The sequence below is a fragment of the Mauremys reevesii genome, unplaced genomic scaffold (genome assembly GCF_016161935.1).
Source record: "Mauremys reevesii isolate NIE-2019 unplaced genomic scaffold, ASM1616193v1 Contig86, whole genome shotgun sequence".
NCBI classification, from domain to species: domain Eukaryota; kingdom Metazoa; phylum Chordata; order Testudines; family Geoemydidae; genus Mauremys; species Mauremys reevesii.
Genome location: NW_024100902.1, coordinates 273,350 through 295,926, shown reverse-complemented (window position 1 = coordinate 295,926; position 22,577 = coordinate 273,350). Strand labels below are relative to the sequence as shown.

The 22,577-nt window shown below is 48.2% G+C and overlaps 1 protein-coding gene across 1 annotated transcript in view; it reads left to right on the top strand.

Annotated features, from left to right (window-relative positions):
* Positions 1-10,087: 10,087 nt before the first annotated feature.
* LOC120394974 (maestro heat-like repeat-containing protein family member 7) overlaps positions 10,088-22,577 on the top strand; it is a 132,213-nt gene continuing 119,723 nt past the window's right edge. Inside the window, exon 1 of the mRNA XM_039519142.1 lies at positions 10,088-10,198. The gene's annotated coding sequence lies outside the window, so the exon portion shown is untranslated. The remainder of the gene's footprint in view (positions 10,199-22,577) is intronic.

Here is a 22,577-nt window from a genome sequence, read left to right as displayed (position 1 = left end):
CAATCAGGTCATCCAAATAAACTAACACTTGCAGTAAATTCATGTCTCCACAACTTTCTCCATAAGACGTTGAAATGTGGCAGGTGCTCCAGAAATCCCTTGGGGCATGCGTTCGAACTGATAAAACCCTAATGGGCAGATGAAGGCTGTCTTCTCCTTATCTTCTTCACCCAGAGGGATCTGGTAGTATCCACTCCGAAGATCCAACACAGAGAACCACTGGCTTCCCAGTAAACAGTCTAAAGCATCTTGGACTCGAGGCATTGTGTACTGATCAACCACTGTACGGCGGTTCAGCGTGCATTAGTCAATACACATCCGGATTTTCCCATTCTTTTACGGACCACCACAATGGGTGAGGCGTATGAGCTGCGGGACTCTGTAATGATGCCATTTGCAGCCAGCTCTTGAAGATGTTGTCGCACATCTTCCATCTCGAGAGAGCAAGCCTCCTAGATCTCTCTCGGAAAGGTCGGGAGTCATGTAGTCTGATGTTGTGCTCTACTCCTTTTGCACATCCCACATCCCACTCATGCAGTGAGAACACCTTGGGTCTTTCACAAAGTTTCCTCCTCAGACGATCTTTCCACTCCTCCGACAATGGTGAATCTCCAAAGTCAAACTTTGCTGGGTCTATTGTCGGAACTTGAGTCTCGCACTGGGGTTTCACAATTGATTCAGGCTCAAAGAGGTCTGCTATCTTTTGTCCTTGCTTCACAACAACATCTCGACTTGTTTCATTAGCAATCAGTATAGTCACCTTTTCCTGGGCTTCAGCAGGTAGGGTTATGACTCCACTGGGGACCAGCACTCCTTCCGGGAGCTCTCCTTCAACTGGCTTCTCTATCATTGCTAATGCCCCTTTACTGCCTTTCAGCCTGGTACTCATGACAAGCACCTCTTGCTCTGTCCTTGCGGGCACTACTAAGGGGGTTGTGCCCATGTACTTCAGTGCCCCAACCGGTAGCTCAGATGTCTCCTTTTTAGCACTCTCAATCTTCCTATAGGCTTCAGCACAAAGCGTATGGATCATCAGGGTACTCAGGTACTGGTCCCCAGCCCGTCGTCTGCAGTAATTCACGAGCACCTTGAAGAGACTGGAGTTGGTCCCTATCAGCACAGACACATCAGAGGTCCCTTTAGGGTCAGGGCATATTAAGGCAGCTGTGTCTACCTCTTCTGTTACCCCAGCAACCTCCTCTGGGAATTCCAGGTGCACTATGACATACCCTTGGTAGGGGTATTCATCCATGCTGAGGCCACACAGACCAATGCCAGTCAGTGGCTGTATAGGCAGGTGCCTAAGCATCTGTTGGTAGAATGACTGAAATATAATAGTCACTTGAGATCCAGTGTCAAGCACGGCTTTACACTCCACCCCTTCAATCCTCACCATGACCTCTGCTCGCGGCCCTATCAGTCCTGCAGGGATCCCAGCTGGACGGTCTCTTTTGGGGGAAACTTCAAATCCTGTAGGTCTAGGTGGTCTCTGTCCCCAGACCTTCTGGCCGCTACTGGGTCTCTCCCAACTGCTCCTCAGCTTTTCATACACTAAGGAGGGGTTCTCTTCCTTATGGCAGTTAGTAGCACTGTGCCCATCCTGACCACACCGATAGCAAAAGAATTGCCCTTTCCCCCTTCGCCGGGGAGGGACAGTGGCTCTAGATGCTGACTTCTCCATTGTCACAGTCTGAGGCTCCTTATTCCTGGAAATCTTAGCTCGGTCAACGGTGCTTTGCAGCTCAGCTATCCGTTCTGTCAGGACCTGCATTTGTTGGGCAAGTTCCTCTGTAGTGCTCACCATCAGTACACTGGCCATTTGCAGTGGCGTTGTGCTGGCTGGTTCCAATGTTTGGGCTTCCCAACACTCGCTGGCAGCCTGCCTTTCTTCCTCTTCCCTGACCTCCTTTATCAGCTGGGAGTAACTTGGGGGATGATCCTGCCGTTCTCTTAGTCGGAGATGAAGTAGGATCGGGTTCTGATGAGTCCCTCTTACAACTTGAGCCAGTCTGGTCTGATCCATCTGCTCAGCAGTCACTGCTCCCCTCATAACAGCTCTCTGAAGCAGTCTCTCCAGCCTCTGTATATAGGCTGAAATTTTCTCACCCCTTTCCTGTCGGGAATCAAGGAATTTACAGTAACTGTCTTCAGGGCTCTCTACACTCCCAAAGGTATTATCAAGGGCCTCTAGGCAGTCCTTCACACTGACCTTAGGGTCAATGAGCTTCAGGGTGCGAAGTACATCTAATGCTGGGCCACTAAGGCTCTCTATTAGACATCTTCGCTTTTCTACATCAGGTACGTCCCACTCCCGCAGCATTTCAGTGGTATGCTCCAACCAGGGTTCAAACTCCTCTTCCCCAGCAAATAACCTTAACTTACGACAAGAGTTTGACGTAGCATAGGCCAACACAATCTTTTCCAATATATGCCCCAGTGCTTGTGCCCAATCATTGGCTGAGGCTGCCGCCCCTGACCTAGGGGCTGCAGGACTGGGGCCCAACAAATCCGACATATTAGCCATTATACAAACAGTAATTCCCTCAAAATATAAAGACAATTGTTTCCCAATACAGTGGAACACTCCACAGGTGCTTGCGAGGGGTACTGACCCAGGGATCCCGGAGGAGCCCCCAAAAATGTAACCCTTCTGCCCCTCTGAGTTGGCAGCAACAAGGGCCGGGTTCAGTATCCAGGGGTTCCGTTTCAATAACACAATGCAAAACCGGCTCAAGCCCCCACCCAGTGACCTGGGACAATTACCTACCACCCCCCCCGGGCGCCTCTAGGAGGCAATACTTCCCCACTCGCAAGCACGAGGTCTGAGTGTAGCAAAATCCTTTTAATAAAGGAGGGAAACAATGTGGCATCACGTTGGAGAGACACCACAAACAGGACTATACACAAACCATAAGCAAAAACCCACCTTCAAGTACATTTGATCTCAGCTTAGTACACTCAGTGATCTCAGCTTAGTAAGCTTAGCTCTTTTAGTGATTTCAGCTCCTAGTGATTTCAACTTGTAGTAGGAGAGCCCCACTGCCACATGGCCCAACATGAATTCAGGTCAGCAGCCTCTAGATGGACTCCTAAAGGATTCAAAATTAGCTCTGCTCTTTAACAGTGGAGAGAGGAGGAAGTGCAATTGGTGTTCCAGGCCCTCAAAAGGGGCCCATACCATCCAGTACACACACCAGTCCCCAGCCTCTCTCCCTTCACTGGGTTTTGGAACCCCTGTCCCTTGTCTAGCAAGTACTATTTAATGTAGGTTGAGTCATTTCTGTCATAAAGCAGTCTCATAGTTCCTCATTCACATAATTAAGATAACAGCCCCTTTTTTTCCTTCCTGCCCCAATAACAAAGAAATTGGGGATTCCACAGTGTGAAAATAACCTTCCCATGCTGCTGTGTGTTATACTAAGTGGAGTGGGTTTACCAATGCAAATGCACATTCCTAAAATTCCTTTGCCCACTCCTCATAATGTACCACCAGATGTCAGAGTAGGGCTCATCCTGACTCTGCTTACACTTAGATTTACCAAGCCAGCACAGAACAGCTTCTACCATACCCCACTGGTTACTCAGAAGTTCAAACACTGCAGTTCCCTTAAAGTGACCAACCTCAAGCCTCCATCCAGACACACACGTCAGATATGATGATGATTACTGAAAATCTTATCTCATCATATAAAAGAAAAGGTTCTTCCAATCTCAAAGGATCAGCCACATACCCAGGTCCAATTATAACTAGATCTTACCTAAAATACACGCTATAGCCAATTCTTATTAACTAAGCTAAAGTTTATTACAAAAGAAAAGCGAGAGAGTGTTGTTTAAAAGACCAATATACATACAGACTTGAATTCAGTTCTTGAGGTTCAGATACATAGCAGAGGTGAGCTTGTAGTTGCCAAAAGTCCTTTTAGAAATAGTCCATAGGTTATGGTCCAATGTCCATATTCAGGGTGACTCCAGTCAGTGACTGGGGATCTCAATCCTTATGGCTTAAGGTTCCCCCCTCTTGAAACCCAAAGCAGATCTGAGATGAAGTAGGATCATGTCCTAGGGTTCTTATACATTTCCAGCAGCCTTTTGGCTTGAGAAAACAATAGGCCTAATGCTCCTTCTCCCAAACATGCTGGCAATTAACACAGGGTAATTTAGCCATTAAATAGTTCAGATACGGGTTACCACAACCTTCAAAGAGACACATAGAAAATAATACTATTTCACCCAAGCATCTTCCTAAATGTTAATATTCCTTTTTGATCTTTAAATTAAAGCCATAGCAATAAACAAGTCTTGTTTGCTTACATCACAAGACCTGAGCAAACACCTACCCTTCTACCTCTAACAATGCAGACCTGCATTTCAAAGCTCTATTCATTTACACATCTTCCTAACCAGTTTCTAAAGTTCAGCCCTGGGTCAGGTTAGTCTGCGAGTTAATTAACTCTTTCTGGCCCTGTTTTTCTTCAGTGAGATATTAGATCAGACTCATAATGTCACACAAGACCCCCACAGCAATCATCTCCTGGAGCTGCCGAGGCACTGAGCAGCTAGCAAGGCCTGAGACTCAGCTGGTGGGGAGGGGTAGGAGGCTGCTCTTAAAGCAGCTTGTGCGTTGTTGCCATGGTGGAAGGGGAAGCAGAGATGGGGCCGTTTTACATCCCATGGCCAAGGCACCCAGCAGCTTGGGCAGGTGCAAAGAGCCGCCCGCGTGAGCTGGGAATGGGAGCAAGGAGGTAATAATTGGAGATATACCAATCTCCTAGAACTGGAAGGGACCTTGAAAGGTCATCAAGTCCAGCCCCTTGCCTTCACTAGCAGGACCAATTTTTGCCCCAGATCTCTAAGTGGCCCCCTCAAGGATTGAACTCATAACCCTGGATTTAGCAGGCCAATGCTCAAACCACTGAGCTATCCCTTCCCCTAGGAGAGTTCAAGAACCCCCATTCTGTGCTGTCACAAGGAGGAGGAGCCAGGATGGAACTGATGCTCCCACTTGGGGATCTGGGGAACCCCCTGGCTCCAGCTGCATAGATACGAGGAGGGGCTCTGGCCTGGGGTCTGCACGAGCTGGGACTAGATGAGCCCAGTGGTCCCTTCTGGCCTAACGTCTGTGACTGTGGGGAGCGGAAGGTCCTGTGACGGTACCTCCCATAAGTCTTTATGAAAATAGGACATAGCTGGAATATGTTTTGTGCTGCCTGTGCCATGTAACATATCTCTGTAAAGGTTATGGTCTACTATATCTAGTCATCCTATTTGGACACATCTATCATTTTCTACTTGAGGTTAAGAATATTGGCTGTATACTTGCTTGATTTCTAAGTAAGCTTTGTGAGGCATTTGGTCAGCTTCTTTAGGAAGGAATTTGCAAGGCTAAGTACCCGATCAGGAAGCACTTGGGGAACAATGCCTGTTGGAATGCTCCAGTCCACATAAGAAGTCTTCCTGGAGACATGCAAGATATCATGTGGACAATGGCTTCTACCTGTAAAGACTGTGAGTCATGCATGGACATGTGACTTGCCCAGGTGACTCCAGGACTCCATCTTGGAGCTGGACTTTCCATAGGAGTGAGGAGGGGGATCTCCACCCACAAGAGAAAGTCTATTTAAACCCCTGGGAGACCCCTCCATTGTGTCTTCAGCTGCTTAAAGAGAGAGCCTCCCCACCCCCAGGATACTTGGAGGAAACTGCAACAAAGGGGTGTGAGTGATTGCTGGACCCAGGCTAAAAGGAGATTAGTCTGTAAAAGGGAGCCTTCTGGAACTGGTGAGGATCTTATCTGTATTCAGTGTTTGATTAGACATAGATTTGCGCATTTTATTTTATTTTGCTTGGTGACTTACTTTGTTCTGTCTGTTACTACTTGGAACCACTTAAACCTACTTTCTGTGTTTAATAAAATCACTTTTTACTTATTAATTAACTCAGAGTATGTATTAATACCTGGGGGAGCAAAGAACTGCGCATCTCTCTCTATCAGTGTTATAGAGGGTGAACAATTTATGAGTTTACCCTGCATAAGCTTTATACAAGGTAAAACGGATTTATTTGGGTTTAGACGTATATGGGAGTTGGGCATCTGAGTGCTAAAGACAAACACACTTCTGTGAGCTGTTTTCAGGTAAACCTGCAGCTTTGGGTCAAGTAATTCAGACCCTGGGTCTTTGTTGGAGCAGACGGGAGTGTCTGGCTTAGCAAGACAGGGTGCTGGAGTCCTGAGCTGGCAGGGAAAACAGGAGCAGAGGTAGTCTTGGCACATCAGGTGGCAGCTCCCGGGGGGTTTCTGTGATCCAACCCGTCACAGGTCCCTCCCATGACCCCGGTGGGGAAGGACAGGCTCTTAAACCCTGTGAGGCCAGAACTAGTCTGGGCTGGGGCATCCCATGGCTGGGGAGTCACACACTGGCTGGCTTGTGACTCACCTGCCCATTGTGACATGCCCCCTGCTGGCTGGCACAGCGTCATCCCCTCACTGGATGAGTGAGTGCTGGCAGAGCGAGTGCTTTCACGTGCTGCTGAGGAACGCTGAGCCAGCCGTTTCAGCTCTGCCACCGGCAGCAGAAAGTGGGTGGACCATATACACGCCGGCTTCTGCCCACTCCTGACTCCAGGTAGGAGAATCTTCTATTGCCCACCTCTGCTTTTCCATTGCATCGCCAGCCACACCGAGACTTCTGCGAGAGCATGGCTGCCAAGTGCCCTGGTGCTGGCTGTCTAGCCCGGTGCCAGTGAGGAAGTGGGCAGCAGCATGCGCACAGGAGGGAGTCTGGGGCGGCTAAACAGAAGGGGTCGCACCAGTCAAGCCCAGAGGGGATGGAGACAAGGAGGAGGGTTTAGCGGGGCTGGTGGCAAGGCACGGGAAGGTGGCACAGGCTGGTAGATGAGGCATTGGGCTGGGACTCTGCTGTAAGTCTTCTGAGTGAGATCAGGTGAGTCCCTGACACTCTGGGCCTGAGCAAAGTAGGGCGAGCAAGTCCCTGCTCCATGGGGGGGTTGAGATGCTAAATACAACAACACCCGCGTGCTCAGCCGCTGCTGTGATGGGGCCAGGTAAGTGTCCAGACAGGGAGGTAGCTGGTGGCCAACATGGGCCATGTGGGCGTGATGAAAGGCAAATGGGAAGAAGCATAAGAGGTGTGTGTCATGGAGTCCCTGGGCAATACTCTGGAGCTGCTCCCTATGAAGCCAGTCAGGACTCTGGGGAAGTCTCCTCTCTGTGAGCAGGCTCTTCTGGGCCAGAAGTTCACAGGGCTTCCAGCTTCCTGGGTCTGACCTTGGAGCATTCAGCATCCTCTGCCCCTCCTTGTGCTTCCCACAGTGAGTCTGCCCAGGCAGGGTCCTAGAGAAGCCAGAGGGTCCTGCACCCCCACTTCGCAGTCAGACGTGACTCTTAGCCAGCCAGGAAAATAGAGGTTTATTAGATGACAGGAACACGGTCTAAAACAGAGCTTGTAGGTCCAGAGAACAGGACCCCTCAGCCGGGTCCATTTTGGGGGGCAGTGAGCCAGACACCCACGTCTGCACTTCACTCCTCATCCCCAGCCAGCTCCAAAGTGAAACTCTCCAGCCCCTGCTCTCTGGCCTTTGTCTCTTTCCCAGGCCAGGAAGTCACCTGATCTCTTTGTTCTCCAACACCTTTAGCTATCTCCTTGCAGGAGGGAAGGGCCCCGGCCATTAGCTGCCCGGAAACAGTGTCAGCCATTTATGCACACTGGCCTTTATCCCACCACCTAGAGACTTAAGAAATGCATAGGGGAAACTGAGGCACCCCTACAGTATTCAGAGGCAACATTAAGAACAGTCCCACTTTGTCACAGTGAGGGAGTTGGAGAGTCTGTGGGAAGCCCCCTCTCTTGTGAAATCAACCACCCTCAGACGGTGCGGGTCCTTCGCAGGCCTGAGGGTGCTGATCTGGGCTTTGCGCGCTACCCAGAGCTCTAATCCTGGCTCATTCCCAGGAAGCTGGGAATGTGAGTGATGGAGCTGCCAGCTCTGGGCATGTCCCTTCCCAGCACGAGATTGCCTTGTGGCGGGGGGTAAGCCCACCCCAGGAGCTGGCATTTGTTGGCCTCTTCCACAGAGCACTGGAGTCTCAGCCGCTCCAGATCGGGGGGAGGGGCCAGCTGTGAATTTGGAGCCAGATCCGGGTTTGGATCTGAATCCGCCGGTGCTGCGGAGCGTTCAGATGTGGGGAGCTAGCTCCTGCCCACGCCATAGCACAGCGTGCCACTTCAGCCAGCCACCTGCCAGGCTCTGGCAGCGCCCAGTGTGGAACTGCAGCTGGGCCCTCCAGAGCCGAGCTGCTGTTCCTCCTCTCTGCTGGCCAGCCAGCCGCAGCTCCTCAGCACCCGCCCGCTCAGCCCCACCTCAGTGCGCCTGCCTCCCCAATCTCCTCTCTGGCGCTGCACCTCGCCCCCTGCACCTGGCATGTCAGTACCCAGCGGGGCCGGGAGCCAAGCGCCCTGGGAGCCATCTGTAAGGGGCTGAGTCCCTCCTGTGCTGGGCTCCAGCCAATCCACAAGCCAGGAACTGGCCTTGTGACTCCCAGAGCAGCTATATCAGTCTCACAGCAGCAGCTCAGTCTGCTCAACATCACTCCAGGGCCAGGAACTTGCTCCTGCCTGACAAAGGCAACAGTCTGAGCCTGCTCCAGCCTTGTTCCTAGTCCTACTCCAGTCCTGATCTCCCTCCAGTCCCCATTCAGGAGACGCAGCGTGGGGGGAATCGGGCTGTGTCTGTACAATGTCTAGCACCGCGGGGCCCTGATCCCGGACTGAGCCCTCTGGGCACTACAGAAATACAAAGGAGAACAGCAGGGCTGGAGGATTTACAGTCTCCTTGTGAGCAGGGCTGGTTGGGTTGAGCCCGCAGTGAGTCCACAGTAACACAGAGCTGTGCTAGTGATGGAAGATCTATTTCATCTTCTTTACCTAGCACAGTTCATAACTTAGCACTGACCAGCTGCAAGGATCCTGGTGGGCCCTGGTATGGCTGTAGCAGCAGATTCAATGTTCGGGAAAAGCAAGATCTGTGCAATAGGCAATGTTGTTCCATCTGGGCACCAGCCAGCTTCTGTGCCCCACAGAGCTCCCACAGCTCACACTGAACCAGGGACAAAGGGGGCAGGAGGTTGGAAGAGAATGTGCCAGCCTGGGACCCAGGAGACCCATGGTCATTTCCCAGCTCTGACACAGATACTCTGTGTGGCCTCGGACAAGTCCCTTATTCCCTCTGTGCCACAGTTCCCTGTCTGTTCAGTGGGGGTAGCAGCCAGGCCCTGCCCTGCAGGGGGTGGTTAGATTAAATGCAATCGAGGTTGGGCAGTGCTCTGATGCCATGGGGATGAGGGCCAGGATGGTGCCTAAGACAGACTAAAAGCAAGGGGGAGCTACAGAGCCGGTGGTGAGAGGGTTTTGGCCTTTGACAATCTGCTCTGGGTGCCTGGGCTGTCAGACCCCAGCCAGCCACTGGCATTGCCAGACCTCCCTGAGCTATGGTGCTGCTGCGCTCCCTGCTTCTAGGAGTCACTGCCTTCCCCGGGCTGAGACCCCCACAACAATCATCTCCTGGGGCTGCTGTGGCACTGAGTGGCTAGCAAGGCCTGAGACTCAGTTGGGCGGGGGGGGGGGGGCTGCTCTTAAAGCATGGGCTGGGAGCTAGAGGAGTAGAAAGTTCGGGAACCCCCGTTCTGTACTGTCACGAGGAGGAGGAGCAGGGATGGAACTGATTCTCCCACTCAGGGATCCATCCGGCAACCTCCTGGCTTCAGCTGCATGGACGCAGGAAGGGGCTCTGACCTGGGCTCTGCAGGAGCTGGGACTAGACGAGTCCAGCGGTCTCTTCCAGCCGAATGTCTGTGACTGTGGGGCATGGAAGGTCCCTCCCATGACCCCGGTGGGGAAGGACAGGCTCTTAAACCCTGCGAGGCCAGAACTAGTCTGGGCTGGGGCATCCCATGGCTGGGGAGTCACACACTGGCTGGCTTGTGACTCACCTGCCCATTGTGACATGCCCCCTGCTGGCTGGCACAGCCTCATCCCCTCACTGCCAGGCTTGGCTCTGACAGAGCGAGAGCCGGCACGTGCTGCTGGGGAACACTGAGCCAGCCGTTTCAGCTCTGCCACCGGCAGCAGAAAGTGGGTGGACCGTTTACACGCAGTCTTCTGCCCACTCCTGACTCCAGGTAGGAGAATCTTCTATTGGCCACCTCTGCTCAGCCACTGCCATGATGGGGCCAGGTAAGTGTCCAGACAGGGAGGCAGCTGGTGGCCAACTTGGTCCATGTGGCGGTGATGAAAGGCAAATGGGAAGAAGCATGAGAGGTGAGGGAGCTGGAGAGTCTGTGGGAAGCTCCCTCTCTTGTGAAATCAACCACCCCCAGACGGTGCGGGTCCCTCGCAGGCCTGGGGGTGCTGATCGGGGCTTTGCGCGCTATCCGAAGCTCTGATCCTGGCTCATTCCCAGGCAGCTGGGAGCGTGAGTGGTGGAGCTGCCGGCTCTGGGCATCTCCCTTCCCAGCATGAGATTGTCTCTGGGGGAAGCCCACCCCAGGATTTGGTGTTTGTTGGTCTCTTCCACAGAGCGCTGGAGTCTCAGCCGCTCCAGATCAGGGGGAGGGGCCAGCTGTGAATTTGGAGCCTGATCTAGGTTTGGATCTGAATCCGCCAGTGTTGCGGAGCATTCAGATGTGGGGAGCTAGTTCCCGCCCGCGCCACATCACAATGTGCCACTCCTGCCTCCCCAATCTCCTCCCTGGCTCTGCACCTCGCCCCCTGCACCTGGCATGTCAATAGTGAGGTAGGCCTGACCACCTCCATCACCTTTGCTGACCCCATCACTTCCATAGGGAATGGCACTGAGGATGCCAGGGGAACAGGCATTCTCAGGTTGCCAGGAGCCATTGTTCTATTTACCAAGACAGTCCAATGCCAGGACAGTGCCCCTGAGCTCTGGAGAGGGCTAGGACTGCATTAGGACACCTGCCGTGCAGCTGCTGGAGAGTCAGCAGGAGACATTGAGTGAGGAATGGAGCCCCCCAGAGCAGGGGCCATTCAGGACACCCATCATGGGGGGAATCAGGCCTGGGATGCTCTCCAGCGGCTGCTGCTACACAGGCCTTGGAGAGATGAGCCATGAAACCCCCAGAAAGCGCGGCCCCTGGCACACAGCTTTGTAGCACTGGGACCCCATACACATAAGCCGCCATCCAGCAGGGCCTTGGGCCAGCCCCACCCTCTCCCACTGCCCCACTCTGGGAGGCCAGGGAACAGTTCACAACTTTGCAATGACCAGCTGCAGGGATCCTGGCGGGCTCTGGTATGGTTTTAGCAGCATTTTCAATGTTTGGGAAAAGTGAGATCTGTGCAATAGGCAACGTTGTTCCATCTGGGCACCAGCCAGCTCCTGTGCCCCAGAGAGCTCTCACAGCTCACACTGAACCAGGGACAAAGAGGGCAGGAGGTTGGAAGAGAAGGTGCCAGCCTGGGACCCAGGAGACCCATGGCCATTTCCCAGCTCTGCCAGAGATAGTCTGCGTAGCCTTGGGCAAGTCCCTTATTCCCTCTGTGCCACAGTTCTCTGTCTGTTCAGTGAGGGTAGCAGCCAGGCCCTGCCCCGCAGGGGGCGGTCAGGGTAAATGCAATTGAGGTTGGGCAGGTTGGAAGAGAAGGTACCAGCCTCCCTGCCGCTTTCCCGCCTTCTGCTCCTGCCCTTTCACGGGGGTGTGTGAGCAACTCCTGCTGCTCACGAGCCCGCCCCAGCTGCCCCACCCCCTGGCCTCGCCCACCTGGGAACTGCCATGGCCCCAATATTCCTGGGGGAAGGGATTAGGGTAATTTCCCTGGGCAGGAAGAATCCTGAGTGGCTGGATCCAGCCTGTCTGCTGTGCAGCTTGTGAACCAGCAGAAGGAGAGGTGGGAGTGACCCAGGGAGGCCATTTGGCCTGCGGGATGGGGTGCTGGTCTGGGCATCCAGAGACCTGGGTTCTAAACCTGCTTGTCCTGCTGACTGGCTGGGTGACTTTGAGCACATCCCTTCACTTGTTTCTCTGCTGGCTGCCTTGGCTAGTTAGAGTCTGAGCCCTACAGCCCAGCAATTGTCTGCAGCACCTGGTGCAACAGGGCCCTGATCTCAGCTGGCATCTGTAGGCACTGGTGGAACAGAAATAATTGGGCTGGCCCTGATGCTGAATGGGGCAGTTGCCTCTCGTCACTCACAAGTGTCAAAGTTGGACTCACAGTTTGTCAGACCACTCTGTTTTATTAGCACAGCGCTCTGCTAATAACACCCAGATAATGTGAGCACCATGCAAGACACAAACTATCTTATTTATACAGATAAAAGGGTGAGAACTTAACAAGGTAACAAAGGAAGCAGAATCAGATAAGTTTACCTGGGCTAGGCATGCAGATCTTATTTCCTTACTAACTATTACCCATCTTCTGTTAATGTTTCGCCATTAGCACCATTGTTTATGCCAAATGTTTCTTTTCAGGGCACCTGTATTTCAACATTTCTTATTTCTGCTTAAAGGTACATACAACATTTCTTTAATCCATTCTTATTTTCACAATATAATTCATTCTACTTTCACAATCCCTCCTTTTGGTCAAGCTCACGCCATGACCAAAATTTTACGGGGTTCCACATATTAACCGTTCTTTATCTCTTTGTTCATCAGCAATATTCAAAATCATCATATTAGCACTCTGTTCTGGGGCAGTCACCTGAGTGGCATGCCTTACACAATTTTGGGTACAACAGGAGACTAACTGAAAACATACAAAAATTATTAGGATTCCAAACAGGATAGTCAGGGCTCCCTGAAACAACCAGTTTCCTATGCCAGAGAATACTTAGCCACTTCCATAAAGAACTTGGCTCTTCATGGGGAAGATATGCGATTTGTTCTAAGTGGCTAGCGTCATCTATTACCTCATTGGTATCGTCAGGTATAAACACACAACATTGTTTTCCAATGAGAGCACAGGTCCCTCCTTTGGCCGCCAGCACTATGTACAATGCCTGACGGTTTTGGAGGTCCACCTGTCGGATCGCCCCTGTTTCTTTGGCCAGGGCTCTTAAACTTTCTTCAGTGTTATTTGCCATTATTTTAACTACTTTCTTTTAACCTCAGGAGCCTTTTTGCCCGGTGTATTACTCCCCCAAGTGGGTTAAAGGAACTGCCAATAGTCTCTTCCCAGGTGTCATTACTGTTCCATATTGTGTTAAATGGACAAGGTCCTCCAGTGAGGTCTGGGGAATTGAGTGGGATAGCCAGGACAGGAACAGCAGTTTGAGAGTGGGCTGGGATGTGGCTGCAGACCCAGCATTTAGAAATATTAAGGGTCTGAGCTATCCACACTTGCTGCTGGATAAAAGAATTGTCATTGTGGACTCCCCAGACCTTCAGACACCAACAGCCGAGGAACAGGCACCACCAGAGGCGCATGTTGGAGGCAGGGCCCTTCTGGTTCTGACAACCTCAACTGAGGGAACTGTAGTCACAGTTTTATGTCCACCAGGCAGCAGGCGCTAGGCTCACTACTGCTTTTTCTTGGGCCTTGCTTTAGGTAAGTTGTCTGCTTCTGGCAACCCTTATGAGAACATAGATTGTAAGGCATTGCAGGCTGTTCCTCTACGTCATCTTCTGGAGTAAAAATTGACTCTGCGTGGTCCTGAGGTGATGATTGGTTCGCTGGGGGTGGTGCATTCTTACACGGCAAAGCATGTATTCATGCTGCGGATGCCAGACAGTTTAACAGCTGTCTGGGTAGTAAGCAGTGCCTGATGATTCTTTGATACTCTTTAAGTCTTTTTGCTTCTTTCCTTGACTCTGGCTATAACAATGGCCTTCACACCTTATCTTTTCCTGATGCATTCATTCCTCATTCACACAAACAGATTGAGAATACAAACAGTAGTATTTTATATCGAGCAAAAAGGCATTGCAAATTAAACCTTGCTAAGTTTTACAATTAATAACCAAGACAATTTACATTGAGACCCAGGCCTTCAATGTTTCTCTAATTTACTTAACATAGACACAATAGAGAATCCTGTCTCTTACTACCTAAATCTTAAAACAAAGAGTTAGAGAGGGCCCAATTTGTAATGCATATGGGAAAACAGAATCTTATAGTCCCAGAGGGTCATTTCTTTCTGCTATTCAAAAAGGATGGCTAGCAGGATGAAATCAAATTATACATTATAAAGTCCAGCTCCTACATATCCCCCTTTTGGCACTAAGATTATCAATCGCCAGTGTCACTTCTTATGTAGTAAAAATACTGGGAGGTGATTTGGGCCTGAGGCTCTAGCTTTGCATACATTTGTTTTATTCACCAGCATATTTTAAACATTTCAGTTAAACACACACAATTTAAAGCCAAAAACAATTAGGGGTAGTAACATTAGTATGCCAGTAGTTGTGGGAGTCCATCCAGATAATATGAATGGTTCTGTTTCCCACATTGTTTTGTTTGTTTGTTTTTAGGAACTATGTTACCTTTTTACCTTTTTAAACAGATAATTGGTAACTGTTTGCCATTTAATGCCAAGACTGATAGAGAACTCAGCTAAATCAGTGCTTACAGTAAGCTGAGACTTTTTGGTTGTGGCAAATAGTAAATGTGATTATTGGTAAACACAGTACTTACATTACATGTACATTTGTCTACTGGTGGGTTGCTAACACTTTTATTCTTTTAAAACACTTCTTTCCAAGAATTAACACACACATTGCCCGTTATACAATACTTTGGTCTAATTATTAATTTTATTCCACATACAGGATCCTAGTGAGATGTCTTTACTACAGGGCTTTGGAGCAACAGGCATGGATAAGCATATCCACTTTTGAGGAGTTCACTTGGTACAACCTTTAGTGTCCAATAGTTTCCCTTCCTCCCCAGCCCACTGGCTTGAGGTTTGAGGTAGCCAGAAGGATCCCAGGTGCAATCTGTGGAGTGGGCTAACTTTCCATCTCTTTGCTTCCAGAGCCTGTTGGTGTGCAATTTTAACAATTTCTTCACTTAACAAATTTTGTCTTACCATACTGGAGACATACTGCATCCAGTTATATTGATAGGTATTAAACAATTATTTTTTTCTTTGCTTTAACAGATGTATTAAAACCTTAATATTTTCTGATATTACCCAAAACATCTTATGTTCTAAATATCTGCATTTTAGTACATTCCATAGCCATTGCAGTATGTTGTGTGTTTTTTTTAACTTATTTTTTTTGTAATAGGTTGTTCTGTAGCTGGTATTAGCTTTTTCTGATTTTCTGAAAGACAAAAATAACATTTTTCTACCCCTTTCAGGGTGGCATTGATTGTTGCTTAAAATATTCCTTTCTTTTACAAATACCCTTGCTGATTGCAGGCAAAACAGAGGAATTACCCCCATATTTTCCTGTTTTTTTTTTTAATATAGGCAGGCCAGGTTTTAATGGATTTTACTTTTTAAGGGTTATGGGGAAATTATTTTACTGTTTAGTTATTAAATTAATGAGGTGGTGTATCTCAAGTTTTTCTTCTTATATAGCAGACCAAGTTTGTAATGTTTTTCCTGCTGTGTTAAGCTTTAAGTTTATTCACAGGTAATAGCTGAGAAGCATCATTACCATATTAACTTAAAGGATTTTTCCAAAAATCATACACACTATACGTTGTTACCGGGGTACTTACTAACATTAAATTTATTCCAATGTTTAATATTAACAATAACATTTAGCATCAAATCTCTTAAAGGGATCTTGTTATACTATGTCTTTTATTTAGGCAATTTCTTTTGTGCTGGCAGTTTTCACCTTCCTTTATCAGTTAGGTAATTTGCTTCAACACAGGCTTGGCTTTTGGATTCAAAGCCATCAGCAGAGCTCAGAGACTCTGTCTTAAAAGGGACACAATCAACTTCCACCAGAGTTTTGATTTCTTTCCACTTTCAACTCCTGCTTACAAAACACACAGAGATCTGAAAAAGAAAACAGACTATTGCGGCTCTTTTTGGAGCCCTAATAGGATTTTAATTCAGTAGCATATTTCATTTGTACTTCTTTTACCCCTTTTTACAATATACACTGCACATGTCCTAGGGAAAAAGCACATTCCTTCTATACTACAACTTTTTCTTTTAAACATTAGCCATATCAATTGTTACATACGATGTCACTGTTTCTTTTTTTCTTACAGAGTTTTTATGTACCCTTATCAAAAGTGACAGTCTGATTACACAGAGCCATTTTAAGGCTCAGTATTTTTAACATTGCTTCTTTTTGTTTTGTGCACCTTACCTCTGCTGTTGCTTCAGAGGGGCACTGTTAAAAAATTTTTTTTATTCTTTCACTGCAGCTCTTATCTGCTATTGTTACAAATAAAAACCAACAACAACCAACCAAACAAAAAGACTCCAGAATCTCTCCCTATTCTCCTGATTTTGACTGCCCTATTGCAGCCATGACTTGGTTTTTATTTAAAAAACATTTTAAATTTTATAAAGAATCAAGTTACCCCTTAAGGGTTAAATGCTAAATCCCAAAGCCAAACAACACTAATTACCTGTGTCTTGCAAAAACGTCTGTCAGTTTTGCAACTTTGAATTAAGAGTCAAATGAATTTTTAGTGGCATTAAAAACAAAAACAAAACCAATTTATCTTATACCTACAAAACAGGAGTTTTACAAACCAGATGTGCTGGTTTAGATTTTTAGAACTTTACATATTTTCACAGACAAATAGATACATACACATTTTCTTTTCCTTAACATTCCTTTACACTTTTTTTTTTAACATAGCTTTATATATATTTGGATTATTTACAGGCACTCTTTTGGAAAAGGGCCCATTTTCCCTTCAGAATGGCTGCAAAGAAACCAAGAATTCTCTCTTTAACATGGTCCTTTTTAACATTTTCACAAAGTTTAACTGCTTAATTCTCTCCAGCCTTTGTAGAGTTAACTTTTCACTCTCTTTCCATAAATCACTTGTTTATCTCCAAAAATAACACCTTTATCACCTCAGATTTCACCATTTTAAGTATTGTTCCAGGGGTTCATGCCTGCACTTACTGCTTTTCTTACTCCTTACACTATGCCCTTAGGGCTTCCAACCTGTTTTTCAGTTTCTTTATCTGTTGCTTGCTTGCTTTTCTGGGCCTGATCCTGCTCTTTTTTTTCCCCAATGAACCGTTTGTGAGTGATATTGTGGTCACTTCACAATTTTGAAATACATGTTCAAGGAAAGGGACCAGGAAGGGTGGGGGCTAGTTGAGGAGCCCACCTTCTTTGCTGAATTGGTAGTGGAACACTAAAGAATCAGTTTTTGAGGCAGACAACAAAGGGGAACAGAACAAGGGGCTTTTTGTCCTTTTTACAATGAGATGGGAGTATTAAGGGGGTTGGATCGATCCAGGGTGGGTTTTTGAGAACGGGGTAAAGGGGCGCGCTCAGTCTGGTGGTGGGAGAGGAGGCTTTTAATAAAGCTTTCAACTTATTATTTGAATATTTGAGAGAGGCGAGTTTTTGATTTTGTCCAGCTACGATTTGCCTCTTCCCACCACTGAATGAAACAATTAACCTCTTTAGCCAATTTAGTTTTAGGTTGGCCGAGTTTGTCCTTTAAGACGTCCACTCGGTCTTGTTCCAAGATTTTAACAGTGGCCACTGAGTTTTGGGATCCCCCTGAGTTAGCCTAGACCATTTTTCCAGAAATTTACAGGAGTCTGTACCCTTCTTACAGGAGTCTGGACCCATCCTAAATACATAAAATGAGCCGGCGTTCGTTTAGGGAACTGTCCCGACTTAGACGTCTGGTTACCCATACAGGAGGACTTCACACACCAATCGCACAAGAAGGAAATTCGGGTTCGTGAGAGCAATGCCCGGTGCAACACACAAAAGGAGCCCACAGGCTACTGCCTCAATTACCCTTGCTTTCACACCCAGGGATTTACCCAAAGTGTGGTGCCGCTGCAATTGTGCAGATTCCACTCACTCAGACCGCAGGGACAGGAACCCATTGGTTGGCCGATCCCCGGACGGAGATGGCACCCAGACTCAAACACTCCACAGGAAGACGGATAGACACAGAGACAGAACAGTCCTCAGTCCGGACAAAACACAGAAATAATTACCTGACCAGATTCCTGATGTCAGATCCCTGGATCCCTACCAGAACAGAGAGGGAACCAACAGGTTCAATGGCGTAGACTTCACTGTGGTCGTGCACCTTTCTGTTCTGGTGGAGGACCGCTCAGGCCAAATGCCCAGGTGCCGGCTGCCACGGTCGTCCTACAAAAACAGTCAGGAATCACACAGCCCTAGTGAAGACGGTTGCCATCTCGGTGGAACCTCCAAATTGTCAAAGTTAGACTCAGGACTCACAGTTTGTCAGACCACTCTGTTTGATTAGCACAGCGCTCTGCTAATAACACCCAGATAATGTGAGCACCATGCAAGACATAAACTATCTTATTTATACAGATAAAAGGGTGAGAACTTAACAAGGTAACAAAGGAAGCAGAATCAGATAAGTTTACCTGGGCTAGGCATGCATATCTTATTTCCTTACTAACTATTACCCATCTTCTGTTAATGTTTCGCCATTAGCACCATTGTTTATGCCTAATGTTTCTTTTCCTGGCACCTGTATTTCAACATTTCTTATGTAACCCCCAAGGAGATTCCTGGAGCTCTGTCTGCTGGCAGCTCAGGGAGGAGGAGCCAAGGCAACCTCAGAGTCTGCCCAGCAACCAATAGGGAGTGGAGATGCCCCTCCCAGGGAGTTGAGGAGAGGGAGAAGCCATTTTGAGGGGAGGCTGGAGCCAGCCAGGGCAAAGGCCAAACAGGCTTTGAGGGGAGCTGGTGAGTCCCAGGCCTGCAAGCAGGGTTCCCCCTGAGAACTGGCCTCTAGGGACCTGACACCAGATTCCCCAGCTGGGTTTTCCTTCCTCACGGATGATTCCCAATTGTTATGTTTGCTGAGAAATTTCCCCAGCCAGGCTGGGTTCGCCTCCAGCTCCCCTGGTGAGACCAGTCCCCACATGGTCAGCGCTGTTAGTCCGGGGCTGATTCCTGCCTGAGGAGGATCCCTGCCAGTGGACAGCAGCCCCTGAAATCGTCCAGCGCCATCCTCAACCCTGAAGATCATTTGTGGAGTTCGTGAGTGCCTTGTCTTTAGTTAGTTAGTCAGGGAATTTGTTTTGGGAACCCTCTACTCCCTGAACTGTGTCCTCAAGCCAGGGAGTGAGGGTTTGAGGATTTTATAATTTACCGCTTATTACACCTGTGGAGGGATTCACCACCTCCTCCCACTTGTGGGTCTTTTGGGCTGTACTGAATCCAGTCAGCCGCACTGCTACACCTCTGCAGAGAATTGTATCGGTCATCAAGGGCCCCAGCAAAGTACGCGTACCAACAGGACACTAGTTTTGCATTTGTTACATCCAGACATGGGTATTTTAAGTGTGGGCACCGGTGACCCTAAAAATAGTGTTTCCCCTGTTATGTTGTATTGTTGCCTGTTTAATATAATTGTTGTGTTGAATATATTTTTATGTGTTGTGTTATTTCTTGGAAGTCTCCAACTATCTGGCAAATAAGTGGGGATTCCTCTGTAGTTAGAATTTTCCGCCCAAGCTGCCCTGGTGACTCTGCCAGGAAGGAGCGAGGGGGGTGGAGGCACCGCCAACTAATTTCATAACCAAAAAAGATTCACCCTACTGAGTGGGTGGCGGGATCCAAAAGAACCCAGACCTGTCCATCAGAACCTGTAAGTAGATTGCCAGTAAAGGAGGTAATCAGGTGGAGAGGGGCGCTACATTGGAGGCACCGCTGGGATATGCTTGGGAATACCTTGTAAAATGGTCAGTAATTACCAGTATACTGGAGTGTTTTTTTCTATCAGGCTCCAATGACAAAAAGTCAATGCACACCAATTGCATGGGTGCATCTGTAGTGATGTTCACCATAGACGCTGCCCTTTTTGGCAGGGTCTTCCGCTAACACACCGAGCATCGGTTGCAGTGGTTTTCCACAGATGCCATCATTTTGGGCCAATAAAACCGGTCTCTGACCAATTCCAAAGTCTTGTCTACCCCCAAGTGACCATGATCATCATGCAAAGACTTCAACACCATCTCCTGGTATTCTCTGGGTAAGACCAGTTGTTTTCGCACATGGCCCCTTATAGTCTGGATGGTCCGGAATAACAAGCCTTTGTTGACCACTAAATGATCCCACTCTTTTAAGAGAAGAATTGTGCTGGGGGGAACGTTAGCCTTGGATATGGGTTTCTCACCCTTTTCCACAGCTTCCAGAACAGGCCTAATGTCTGAATCTTTCCACTGAGCTCTTCTCAATTCAGTCCGAGTTAACTGGGGCAATTCAAAAGTCTTTAGCCCAATGAGGTTGGCATAAAGTGTAGGTATAGCCTTGTCAGATACCCCCAGTGTATCAGCATATCTTTCATCATTTACATAAGGGGACTGCAGTTGTCCTATTATGGTCTTGCAGGTGGCACGAATAGCAGGAGAAGGTATTTCCATCCACTCAGACTCTTTCTCAAGTGAGTTATGAGGGCGACGGAACAATGCATCTGCATCTGCATTGGTTTGACCCGAACGGTACTGCAGCTTAAAGTCATAAGCAGCCAAGGCAGCCATCCATCGCTGACCAGTAGCATCTAGTTTAGCTGTGGTCTGCACATAAGTAAGTGGGTTATTATCGGTTTTTACTACAAAGGTCGCTCCATACAAATAATCATGAAGTTTGTCCACAACAGCCCATTTGAGAGCTAAAAACTCAAGTTTGTGCACGGGATAGTGTCTTTCCGATGCAGTCAGCCCTCGACTGACAAAGGCCATGGGTTTCCATTGATTCTCATAATTTTGATAGAGAACTGCTCCTAATCCATCAAGACTGGCATCTATGTGAAGTTCATAGGGCTTGGTAGGATTAATACTGGTTAATACTGGTGCAGTAGTGAGTTTCTCAATAAGGGTATGGAAAGCGTGGTTGCATTCCTCGGTCCAACGGTCCCCAAAGGGCTCATTCACCTTGAAATACCTCTCAGGAGGACTTGCAAGCTTATGTTGGGGTGATCTCTTCCACGTTGGGGGGTAGCCCCTTGTCAAATTGGTGAGAGGTCTCACAATGGAGGAGTAATTTTTTACAAATCAGCGGTAATATCCACAGAAACCTAGGAAAGACTGTAAAGCTTTCAGGTCTTTGGGTATAGGCCAGGTGGTTAGTGCCTCAATTTTCTCTGAGTCAGTTGCCACACCTTCTGCCGACACAATATGGCCTACATATTTTACTCGGGTCTGACAAAATTGACATTTATCAAGTGACAGTTTCAACCCACTAGCTTCCAGGCGGTCTAACACTTTCATTAGTCGAACTTCATGCTCTTCCAGAGTCTTCCCAAAAACAATTAAGTCATCCAGATACACCAGCACTTCTAACAAATTCATATCCCCCACCGTCTTTTCCATCAAACGCTGGAATGTAGCAGGAGCTCCCGAGATACCTTGGGGCATCCTCTCAAACTGGTAGAATCCTAAAGGGCAAATGAAAGCTGTTTTCTCTTTGTCTTCAGAGCTCATCGGGATCTGGTAGTAGCCGCTTCATAAATCTAAGACAGAGAACCATCTGCTTCCTGCTAGGCAAGCTAAGGCATCATCTACCCTGGGTACAGTGTATTGATCTGGGATGGTCCTTTTATTCAGTGTGCGATAGTCCACACACATGCGCACAGCCCCATTTTTCTTTCGCACCACCACAATAGGGGATGCATAGGGGCTACGGGATTCAGAAATTATTCCTGCTTCCAATAGTTCATGGATATGCTTTCTCACATCCTCAATGTCTGCAGGTGCCAGTCTTCGGGACCTTTCCCTAAAAGGCCTGCCATCTGCCAAACGAATGGTGTGTTCCATGTTAATGGCACACCCCACATCCCATTCCTCAGTGGAAAACACATTAGGTCTCTCACTTAGCTGTTTTTTCAGTCGGTCTTTCCAACTGGGAGATACAGGAGAATCACCAAAATTAAAAAAATCAGGATCCAATGCCTTACAGGTCTTTCTGGATGCAATTGCAGGGCTCACGACACTCTCTACCCTATACAATCGTGCCAACACCATTCCTTTCCTGATGGCTATGGGATGGTTGGTTTCGTTTCTTACTCTTACCACAATGCCAGCTTCCTCCATCTGTGGTAAGGATAATAAACCTCTCTGAACCATCAGACCACTAGGGAGGTTATCTCCATCAGAAGGCTCCATCATCACTGTAGGAGGAAGGCTGCAACTATGCTTCTCAAGTTTTCCTCTCAAGTCAATCTCACCATGAGGGGGTATGGACAAAACAGCTTTGGATACTCTTACAACTTTCCCTAGTGAGTCATCGACAGAGCTATCATGGTCATAATACATCCTAGATTTGCCCAGGTTTGGCTCTCGCCCTGGAAGGCAAACCATGCCTGGGGTCTTCTGGCCCAAACGACCACAAAGAGTGGCCAAAGACTGGAACATGTTGCTGTTGGTCCCAATCAATATGG